At 35.9% G+C, this 12,418-nt stretch overlaps 1 non-coding gene and 1 pseudogene across 1 annotated transcript; both read right to left on the reverse strand.

The window, feature by feature from the left end:
• Window positions 1-12,418, reverse strand: part of LOC141498774 (large ribosomal subunit protein uL1-like) — an 81,301-nt pseudogene that overhangs the window by 29,028 nt on the left and 39,855 nt on the right.
• LOC141503631 (U6 spliceosomal RNA) lies at window positions 2,249-2,355 on the reverse strand. Its single transcript, XR_012472976.1, has one exon. It is a non-coding gene; the product is annotated as a U6 spliceosomal RNA (small nuclear RNA).

Raw genomic sequence — 12,418 nt, forward strand, 5'->3', positions numbered from 1 at the left:
TTTTCCCACATCATTCTCATTTCTCTTCCCAATTTTTCCTTTTTCTTCCTTACTTGTTTTCCAAAATCCCTTTTGAACTCTTCTGTGACCTGAGATCAATTCAAAATTTTCTTGGAGACTTTGGATGTATGAGCTATGAATTTGTTATCTTCTTCTGAGTGGGTGTTTTAATCTTCCCTAAGCTCAAAATAATTCTCTGGCCAGATTTTTTTTCTTTTTTGATTGTGTATTTCCCCAACCTATGACTTACTTTTAACTCTTTGTTAAAGTGGGACTCTACTTCCAGCTTAGGGTGCACAGTCTCAAGTTATTGGGGCTTTTTGCAGCTATTTTCAGAGAAACTTCTAGGTACCTAGGAATTTTCAGTTCTTCCAAGATGGTATGATCTAAGGAGAGATTTTTACTACTCTCCTGGCCTGTATTTTGGTCTATGAATGACCACAGCTCTCCTTTCTGCCCTGAAACTATGAGGAAGATCCCCACTCACCTGTGGCAGTAAGCTTCATAGTGCTACTGCTCCCCCTCTTCCTGGGGCTGTGACCCAAGGCTGCAACCTAGATTGGAGTATGGGCAAAACAATGGAGTCCTGCCTCAGTGATAGCAAAGAGACATTCTACCTCATTCTGACTCCTTTACCATCCATGGCCTGAGAGAGCTCCAGAAGCAGCTGCCTCTACCTCTGCTTCAATGAATCCCAAGGAATGCTCCCAGTCCACTAGGACTGGCTCTGCTGAGGTCTGCACTGCTGAGACCTACAAACCAATTCAACCTTCTCAACTGCTGCTTCAGAACTTTTTCACTGATCTTTCAAATTATCTTAAGCTGGAAAATTGTTTCAGTCAAATTTTATGTGAGTATTGACACACTAGAAATTGTTTAGAGTCATTATTTAAAGGTTTTTGTAGTGTTTGGGGAAGAATTTGGACAAGTCCTTGCTTTTACTCCACCATCTTCATTCTACCCTCCAAGAATTAGGCTTTTTAGAAAGCACAAGTCATTTCTTTGAGTGTGTGAGGTTTGAGGCTTGGGATACTCAGAGAGAGGGCTCAGATGATACATAAGGTCTTTTCCAGTAACTAAATCTATCATGCTATCTTATATGATTTTACAAACAAGGAAACTGAATCCAAAAAGTTCAGAGCTAGTACTGAGTTCAAATTTTTTTACTTGAATTCAATATTTATCAAGCCCATATATTGTACAAATAATTAGATTATGCACTTGAGAAGCAAAGGAATCAAAATAGTTTCTGTCCTCAAGTAACTCTATATTCAACAATTCTAAATACAGCACTTTTTCCATTATACCTTAGGTAATTAAGATTAGGTGCCAAAGGGTATCCAAGTAGAGCCAACTAGAAGAAACTAGAGCTACAGACATGAAGCCAGGAAAAATAGGTCAAAGATTTGGAGATAAAAAATTTCAGTAAATGAATTACAAAATATTGTGGTTGAAAGAGACCTTCAGTTCAAGCTGTTTGTATATTTATCTGTCTTATTATCCCTACTAGCCCATAAATGTCTTGAATAGAGGGACCTTTCTGTTTCTCTTGTACCTAGAGCTGGTATTTGCGTGATTTATATTGTTGAATCTTTAGAACATGTGAAAAACAAATATCAACAATACTCTCAGGAGAGATGGACTAAGACAAGTGGGCAGTATATACTCCTTGAATTTCTGGTAGAATGGTCCATGGCAGAAGTGTGGCAATAATGATTAGATGCCTTGGATCAAAATCAGCATTGACAAGGAGGAAAAGAATGTTGGAGTAGTTCTTCAAAGAAGAATTTCTTCTTGTCCAGGATGATAAAAGGGGATAGTCAGAGTTCATAAGGTGAATTTGGACTCTAAACTCCATCTTCCTTAAGGCTATTTCCCATTCTCTTCTTCCCCTCCTGTAATTCGAAGAAAGATACTCTTGGAGAAAGGAGTGATTCAGGAATCCTTGACTTCATCAGTAAAAACCTGGGGGGGAAAGGCTTATTTTTGTAAGCCAGCCTCTTTCTCCTGACTCTCTAAGAGAAAACACCCTGTTCTAAAAAGAACAACCTACCTAACCAATCCTTTTTTAATTGCAAAAGAAACATGCTTTAGTGGATTCCCCTGCATTTTTTCATTTTTGCCCATCTACCTTCTTTGTGTACATATCACCTTATAATTTTGCATTTGAATTTGTGAGGCAGAGTTGTACAGAGTAATAAACCTCACTCTCCCTTCCAGAGTCATTGAAATACAGTTGTAAGACAAAAGTCAGAATGTTCACTTCATGAATTTGCATGTCATTCTTGTGCTGGGGCCATGCTAATCTTCTCTGTATCTTTTCAATTTTAGTATATGTGCTACCAAAGTGAGCACAAAAGTCATAATGTTCAAGCAATGACTCAAAATGTAATGGATGACCTTGATGTCTTTGATTTCTGCCCAGCACTCCACAGAGCCAACTTCGGTTTCTTTAATGACTGTTGGAACAAATTGTTATCATCTGTTCATTCTGTGGAAAAAAGTATTCACATGTTTTAAGATATGTGGGGAGTTCCAGGAAGGCCAGCACCTCTGGTGTGAAAGCTTGCTGAACCCTTTTTAGTGCATTGTTGTCCATATTTCACCCAAATGTCACCTATGGCTCCAAGAAGCTGTAGCATGCATAGTGACCACACTGTGGCAAAAACCATCTCAGCAGATGGGTTAAATCAGTTGACAAGTATCCTATCTGTTGGTGAGTTGGGAGATATCTATCTCAAGCATGGGTATATGTAGTACATATGTACTACATGTAAGAAAGTATGTGTCATGGGTTGTTACTGAATTGAGATTGTAAGACTTTAGGTCTGAGAGGGAGGTGGGGGTTCAGATTTGGATAGGGAGAAAAAGGTAGTCAGTGGGACAAAATAGATTGAACCAGACATTTATTAGGCCCCATGTCCTCAAGCAGCTTCAGATTCTTCATCCATAAAATGGAGATAATGATTGTTGTTCAGTCACATCTGATTCTTTGTGACCCCCATTTTGGGGTTTTCATTACATAGATCCTAGAATGGTTTGTGATTTCCTTCTCAAGCTCATTTTACAAATGAGAAAACTGAAGCAAACAGAGCTCAGAAGCTTATCTAGGGTCACACAACCAGGAAGAGTATGAGGACAGATTTGAACTCAAGTCTTTCTGACTTCCAGGTCCATTGTGATGTCTAAAATGAGATTTTTAAGGATAAATGGATTTATTTATACAGAGTACTTTGTAAACCTTGGCCATAAAAGTATAAGCTATTATCATTATTATTGTTGTTATTAGGAAATACATGTTTTAATTATACTCTTTTAAGTACCTATTACTATAGTTACATTCACAAACTTGCTCCCATTATTTGTTAAACAAAAAGATAAAATCCAACCTGAATGTTTGTCCAGAAGTTGTACAAAATTAGAACATCTGTATAGTTGAATCACATGCCTCTTCTGTGTGAATTTCAGCTTGTCTTTACTATTTCTTAATTTCAAAATGCTCAAATTGTACTTCTGTAAGGATAATTTCCATATGTAATACCCCTGGGAATGATGATCAAATTGAGTAGCTCAGGCTTCAGTGATTGGTGTTTGTGGGATCTCTGAGGGAAGTCCAGAGTCATCTCAGGTCTAGAATCATAATCATAATCATAATCATAAACAATAACAAAAACAATTGCAATAATATTTATATAGTGCTTAATATGTGACAGGCACTGTGCTGTTGCAACAGGTACACATCTACTATGCACTCTTCCATTGCCCTCTCTGAGATGCTCATCTTGAATTCTGGGGGCAGTATTATTTTAAATTTTATTGTCTTATGGCAATGTGAGTCAAATGTTTGTTTCTAAAAGATAGACCTTTGAAGTTTGAGAAGGTTCAGGTCAGAAAAAGTACCTTGTAAAATTACCTCAAAGTAACCTACCACATTCTCCTCCTTGCTTTTAATCTCTCTTTCTTTATCCAGTAACCATTTCTTTATCCATTTGGTCTTTCCTGTGTGGATGGACAGGCCAAATTTCTTTGAATGATTACAGAGTTCTCATAAAAGAATGCAATGTCTTGATGCTCGATGCAATTGATAAAATATCATGTACAAATAAGGACATCTAGAGGACATCACCAATGACAGGGAATCCCTCCTAGACCTAGACTTGCACTGTATCTCCTCCATCATATTGATCAATTTTTTTGGAAGTACATATCTGTTTTATGTTTTACCTGATGTTTAATATCAGAGTTATTGAACAGGGTTATTTATATTATTACATCTTTTAAGGGATCTTGAAGGATCTTTATATATGAACTTATTCAATGCAATTTTCTTTTATTGAATTGAAAACTTTTTTCATAATCTACAAAACATAAATGTATATAATAGAGTCTCATATATTCTACATCATTCAAGCAATTGTGAAGTGGTGAAAGTGTAGTCCATTATTGAATATTGCTAGCAAAAAACTGCTTTAACCTACTAATCCTCTGTTTTCTAATTTAACTTAGTCAAACTAATGTTTAACTTTTCCTTGTAGTCTAATCCTTTTATTAAGGATGCCCCCAGTTTTTGTATCCCTAGGAGAGGTAGGAGGTTTTTAATGTTTTCTTGGTCACTTTGGTACCTTCTCCTCCCTTGCTTTAGATATTTTGGAAATTAGTCCCTCTGTATGCTAAAAATTATATTGCCTTCAGCACCTATCTCTTCTATATATATTTGATTCAATTTGTTGCTTTTCTCGTTTGTTTCCCTTTAGTAACATTTCTACTTTCATTGAGAGTATTTCAAGTATTGTGATCCTGGGGTTCAGAGGCTGTGGTTCTTTTATTCTTGATAGAGAGAAAAATGTTTGCTGTAATAATTTTTACGAATCTTTTCCATTTTTATTCTATGACACTCTTGGATGACTTTGCATATTGAATATCTTTCCAGTCTTTATTTAGACTGACTTTGCCAACTTCTTATCTCTTGCCTTATCCATCATTTTCTCAAGATTTTACAGAATTCAAAATTTTGTAGATGAAATCTAAGGAATTCATAAGATGTTTAAGATAATCTGCCCCTAAATCATTAATTATTAGAGAAATGCAAATTAAAGCTTATATGAGGTACCACCTCACACAACTCACTGGCCAATATGACCAGAAAGGATAATGATCATTGTTGGAAGGGTTGTGGGAAATCTGGAACACTATTATACTGTTGATGGAGCTGTGAACTCATCCAACCTTTCTGGAGAGAAATTTGGAACTACTCCCAAAGGGCAAAAAAAATGAGCATACCCTTTGACCCAGCAATACCACTACTGGATCTATACCCTGATGAGATGATGAAAAAAGGTAAAAACATCACTTGTACAAAAATATTCATAGCAGCCCTGTTTGTGGTGGCAAAGAATTGGAAATCAAGTAAATGTCCTTCAATTAGGGAATGGCTTAGCAAACTGTGGTATATGTATGTTATGGAATGCTATTGTTCTATTAGAAACCAGTAGGGACGGGATTTCAGGGAAGCCTGGAGGGATTTGCATGAGCTGATGCTGAGTGAGATGAGCAGAACCAGAAAAACACTGTACACCCTAACAGCAACATGGGGGTGATGTGAAACCTTGAAGGACTCACTCATTCCATCAGTGCAACAATCGGGAACAATTTTGGGCCGTCTGTATCCAGATAAAGAGCCATGGAGTTTGAACAAAGTTCAAGGACTATTCCCTTTAATTTAGGAAAAAAATCCAGATATCTTATGGTCTGATCTTGTTATCTCTTAGACTTTTTGTCTCTTCCTTAAGGATATGATTTCTCTCTCATCACACTCAATTTGGATCAATGTACAACATAGAAATAAAGTAAAGACTGACAGATTGCTTTCCGTGGCGGGGGGGGGGGGGAGGGAAGTAAGATTGGGGGGAAAATTGTAAAACTCAAATAATATTTTTAACAAAAAAAAGATAATCTGAGCCCCATTGCCTATTGTCTTTGTGCCTGTTCTCAAACTCAAGGTTTCTCATCAGCTCTACTTCCACTCTTCAGCTTTCCTGTATGTCTTCTCCCCTGCTGGAGTCCTCTGCATTGTTCTTTTATTTCCTTTATCCATTTCATTTTTTGGAGTATGATGGACATGTTTTATTTTACATATTCCCTAGAGGACCATGATTGGGGAGTTTTTCAATGACACTGTTGTATAGTCCTACTTTAACAAACAGAGGGAGCTTAGGGTAGGAGTTAGGATAGAGTTGACCTTTGATAAAGTTGTGAAAGAGATTATTCTTCTCTTTCCCCATTCCTGCTCCAAGCATTCCCTAATCTGGAACTTGCTTATCATGATAATTTCTCCTGGGACATTGATACACTAGCCATCTGGGACTTGTACCATCCTCTTCTTTTCCTTCAGGAAAAACTAACTGTCCTAAATCTCTTGATTTGTAGGTAGAAGAATAGGAGTTGACTCCCTGCAATCCTATTAATATTTATGTGACCATGAGTATCCATTTACCTCTATAGAATTTTCTCTTTTGTAAAATTGAAGGAGTTGAACTAAATAATCTTCTGAGGCCCACATTCTGTATCTAAAATTGTACAGTCGATGATGCTGAGCAAGATGAGCAGAACCAGAAAAACATTGTACACCCTAACAGCAACATGGGGGTGATGATCAACTTTAATGGACTTGCTCATTCCATTAGTGCAACAATCAGGCACAATTTTGAGATATCTGCAATGGAGAATACCATCTGTATCCAGAGAAAGAATTGGGGAGTATGAATAAAGACCGAAGACTATTGCCTTTAATTTAAAAGAAATTATTATGTAATTTTGCTATCTCTTATAGTTTATTTTTTTCCTTAAGGATATGATTTCTCTCTCATCACATTCAACTTAGATCAATATATATCCTGTAAATACTGTAAAGACCAACAGACTGTTTTCTGGGGGTGGGGGTGGGGGGAGGGAAGCAAGATTAGGGGAAAAATTGTAAAACTCAAAATAAATAAAATATTTCTTTAAAAAAGAAAAATAAATAAAATTGTACAATCAAAAGAAAATTTTCAGTTGTTGTTCAGTCATGTCTGATTCTTCATGTCTCCATCTGGGGTTTTCTTGGCAAAGATACTGGAGTGGTTTGCCATTTCTTCTCTGGTTCATCTGAAGAAACTGAGGCAGAATGAAGTGACTTGCCCAGGGTCACATAGCTAGTAAGTGTCTCAGGCTGTCAGAAGGGTCCTCAGAGGTCATTTAATGTAAACCCCTTGCTTTATAGGACAAGATAATTGAGAATCAGGGAGACTGTGACTTACCTAAGAACATGCATTAAATTTTTAAAATTTAATTTTAAATATTATTTGATATTTTTATTAGCAAAATCTATTTTTTTTCCTCCTCCCTACTTCTTCTTCCCATTGGGGAAAAAAAGGAAAGCAAGCTCTTCAAAACAAATATTTGTAGTCAAGTAAAACAAATTTTTACTTGAACCATGTCCAAAAAAGATTTTTCATGTACCCCAAGTCTTCTGTCAGAAGGTGGTAGTATGTTTTTTTCATGAATCCTTTGGAATCATGATTGGTTATTAAACTGATCAGAGTTCTTAAGCCTTTCAAATTTTTTTGTCTTTACAATTTTTATTATTGTATAAATTATTCTTGTGGTATTCCTCACTTTGCATCATTACATGTGTTTTCATATATTTCTTTGAACCTCTTTTTAATAATATTCTCTTCTACAAATTCATAGATCATAATTTGTTCGTCCATTTTGCAATAATGGAAACCTCTTTAGTTTCCAGTTCTCTTTGTCACTATAGAAAAAAAATCAATGCAATTGATTAAAGGCAAAGTTGAGCACAGATTTAAGTCTCATGACTCTTAGCCCAGAGTTCTGACTATTACAAAACTCAGGATCTTAAGCTGCCTCTATAATCATATACTATTGCTAAAGGATACATTTTTTAATTCTAAGAGATGAGAAATGTGGAGAATCTAGCTTTTATCTATTTTTCTTTGACAATATTGAATACGTTGAGAAAAACATTGAAAGTGTCTCTAATTGAAAAATGTCTTTTAATTTGCTAAGAGTAGTAGGGCACAGTGAATAAAGCGTTCACTTTAAACTCAGGAAAAACTGGGTTCAAGGGTAATCTTTAACCCATACTTGGTCAATCATTTAATCTCTCATTGTTTTAAGTAGCTTTTTGAGAGAAGGTGCAGGTGCTGACCTATACTGATGAGGAAGTGTCTTCATTTAAAATTCCTTATATCACTGAAATCACATGTCCAGTTTCTCTATCCATCTAATTTTGGTATTGACAAATGGTTGGCTGGTATTCTTCATCCTGGAAAACAAACAATTCAATACATACACACAAACTAATATTTAGTTTTTTCCAGTGACCTTATGATCTGTTGGTGTGTCTATATCTATATCTATATCTATATCTATATCTATATCTATATCTATATCTATATCTATATCTATATCTATATATACATATATAGATAGATATAGATATATATATCTATATCTATATATATATATATACATACACATATATGAAGAGATGAATTTCATTGGGAAAAATATGGCATGAAATCAATGACATTCTCTGTTTATGTTAAAGTTACAAATGCAAAAATGGTGAGAATATTAGAGAGAATTTTTTAATGGGAAATACAAAGAATTTAGAGAAACATGCAATATGAATATGAATCAATATGAATTGATGCAGAATGTAGAAGTAGAGGCAAGAAAACAAAACCAATGATTTTAGCAATAAATAAATTAAAAAATGAAACTTGAAATCTGTATAATTATAATAAGCCATCTCCCTCCCTACTTTGCAGAGGTAGGGATTATGGTTATAGAATATAGTATATATTATCAGACACATCTTATATTTTTGTTATTTTTGTTAAATTATTTTTTCTTTTCTTTTTGTCTTTGTTTTTCTGATCATTTTCAAATGTCTCCACAAACTATCTCTGCTCTTTGAGTGCTTCATATGATCAATATGTACATTAATTCCTTTGACTAGAGTCTTGCCTTTAACCTGTTTGCTTGCAACAATGCCTGTATCTTGCTGAATAGCATTATAGACCCATCCAGTCATGCCCTGGTAACATTAATGGTACATTCTCTGTTGGAACTGCACCCATGTCCTTGATAGCTACACCATCACCTTTCACATATTTAGAGCTAAAGCAACAATACTGTTTGCAAAAGGCCTAGAGAATATCTGTTAGGTCCCTCTTCTCTTTTTTTTTGCCTTAATCATTTTGGTAAGTCCCTAGAAAATGTTGATACCAGCCAAGGGTAGAGTTATTAGAAGACCATGGGATATTTTAAGATAATTGCTTTGTTGATGAATAATAATGGAGGCAAAAGACAAGAATGAGCTAATCAGAATTCTTTGAACTACCTAAACCACTTCTAAATCAGACCTGTTCCAGAGGTGAGAGAAACTGTTGGAATCAAGATAGTGACTAAAATGAATCCAATTTTTCTTCTCTGATATGCCCCATACTCTGCTTCTATCTCTTTGACTTGTGGTGATGAATAGCTCCCTGATGGACTTGTAGCATCTTGATTTTAAAAAAGCAAAGACAACTCTGCATAAATGAAATTAATGGCTTCTTTCCTGAAGTCTAGAAGCAACTCTGAGTTGTTTCCCCATTCTACATTCTTTATTCATCCCCATATCTTTGTTTCATTTGGTTGAATGGCTTTGGATGAGTTTGACATTTTCCTCTGTGAGGGCACAGGCTGTCATCTCACAGGGGTTCTGAACTCATCTGTTCCTTTTAGCCTCTTCTGAAGTCATCAGACTTGCCTATCTTTTCCAGGACTTGACCCCATCAAAGAGGATAAAAGTCCTAAGGATTTACTACCTCTGTCAGAAGAAAGAAAGCTAAAGACCATCTTAGAAGGCAGTCTTTTTCCCTTCCCTTGGACAGTGACAGTAAAAGAACCAAAATTTGGAGGGCAGAAGTATGAGGAGGGGAACCTTATGTAGGTGAAGAGCTTTCCTAAACATGCATACTCTGAGCATGCTAGCAATGTCCTCTTCTCTAAGGAATAGAGTTCTGTTAGCTACTCACAAGTGGGCTTGGGGAAGTGGTTGGAGCAGAGGGCAGGCAGAGATTACCTGTCTACTCATTGCTCTCTCACAGAAGTTGACCCAGAGAGGACCTATAGAATCTTGTCCCTGTTTCTTGTTTATATCATCAGCAATGTTCCTTTTGCCAGACACGGTATCATCCCACTTCAGACTGGAGGTGGTTTAAGGGCAACAGATGTAAAACTGCGTTGAGTTCTTGCAAAGAACTTTGAAAATTAGAAGCACTGAAGTAGATCTGTGTTGAAAATAAGCAGTTTCAATATTTCAACCCATTAGAGTGGATTTCTTATCTCCTCTTCTTCCTTTCCTTGAAAAAGATGTTAAGAACAATAAAAGGTTCTACCTGTTCCAAGGGTATATGTGTAGGGTGGGGTTGGGAAGGTGATAGACATAACCTTCTGTGTTTTTCCCCATTTTATCTTATTATTTATTTATTTTTAATTCTTTTCTTTTAAAATTTTGTTTAAAATTTTAAAATTGAGTTCCTACTCTCCCTCCCTCCTATTCCCCTCCCACCTACTGAGAAGGCAAGTAATATGATAGCAATTATACATCTGAAATTATGTGAAACGTATTTCCTTATTAGTTATGTCACCAAAAAAGCACACAAAAGTGAGAAAATTGTACTTTAATTTGTATTCAGGATTCATCAGTTTTCTTTCTGGAGGCAGATACCATTTTTTTCATCATGAGTCATCTGAAATTGTCTTGGACCATTGTATCATCACTAGAACATTACTGTAACCATTCACAATGATCTTCTGTTTCTTGTCACTTCACATTTATAGTTCATATATAGTCCTATCATGTCACTTGGAGAAATGGCAAACTACTTCAATAGTTTTGCCAAGAAAACCCCGAATGGAGTCAGGAACAACTGAACAATTAGCAATTCTGTCACAATCATATGTCATCACTTGTTCAGCCATTCCCCAATTGATGAGCATCCCTTCAATTTCCAATTCTTTGCCCTCACAAAAACTATTGCTATAGATATTTTGATCTCTTTGGGGGTACTGGTTTAGTTGTTTTTTTATTTGTCTGAAGTTCTAGAATGATATCACGAATATGATGGGTTTTTTTCTTTTTTCTTTTTTTTTTTTTGCAAGGCAATGGGGTTAAGTGGCTTGCCCAAGGCCACACAGGTAATTATCAAGTGTCTCAGGCCAGATTTAAACTCAGGTAACTCCTGACTCCAAGGCCAGTGCTCTATCTACTGTGCCACCTAGCCGCCCCATGAATATGATGTTTTGATTTCCTACTGAATTGGATTTAAGTGAGGCAGAATTATGGAAAGTCATCAGCCTCACTCTCTTCTCCAGAGTCACAGGATGGGTGTAGTGGGCAAGCCATAAGTAAAAATGGCTGAAGGCCTAGAATTCAGTAGGAGACTTTGTCATTTTTAAGCTAAGGTCTTTCCCAAGGCTCAATTTGTTTGGGGGTAATGCTCATTCAGTTATTCAGGACTAGGTAAAACCTGAGACAATAGATGGTCTAGTTTGCCATCACAAAATGATCAGTCTGGAACAGTGAGACCCTTAGAGGTTTTGACCAGAATAGAATGCAATTATTTACACCCATTTTGATCCTCAAAACCCAAATTTATGAGCAAGAGAGACTTGGACTGGAGCCTATTATTAATCAATGATAGCCAGAGTGATTTGGGTTTAAACTACCTTCATGTGAATCTCAATGGGCTTTTTCAGAGCCTGTTTATCTCAAGCTGTATTTGAAGAAAATCATAAATGAAAAAAATACAAGACAAAAGTTAATTGTCTCATTTGGGGGTTCAGTGGCAAGAAATAAGTCAAGATGACTGGCAATGACCTAGCTATTGTAGTGATATTGCTAGATCAATGGGTAAGCATAATTTTTTAGGCCTTCCAGCATAGTTACAAATGATTAGATTAGTTCACAACTCCATCAACAATTCATTAATGTTTTCTGCCATTTTTCATTTCTGATAGATATGAGGTGATATTTTAGAGTTCTTTTAATTTGCATTTCTCTAATCAAAAGAGACTTTGAGCATTCTTTTTCAGATGGCTAGAAAGCTTTGATTTATTCTTCTGAAAAAATGCCTATTCATATCCTTTGATTATCAGTTGGCGAATGAGTCTTATTTTTATGAATTTGACTCAGTTACATAATTTCCCAACTCAGACCCAGTAATAGGCTTCTACGAGAGATTTTTTGTGGAACAAGTAGAGACCTAGTGTTATACCCCAAATTATGTTATCTTGTCCTGTTCTTTTTACCACTAAGATGGGGACAAATACTGTTCACCCACAACTAGGATATATGCTTCAA

Source organism: Macrotis lagotis, chromosome X (genome assembly GCF_037893015.1).
Source record: "Macrotis lagotis isolate mMagLag1 chromosome X, bilby.v1.9.chrom.fasta, whole genome shotgun sequence".
Taxonomy (NCBI): domain Eukaryota; kingdom Metazoa; phylum Chordata; class Mammalia; order Peramelemorphia; family Peramelidae; genus Macrotis; species Macrotis lagotis.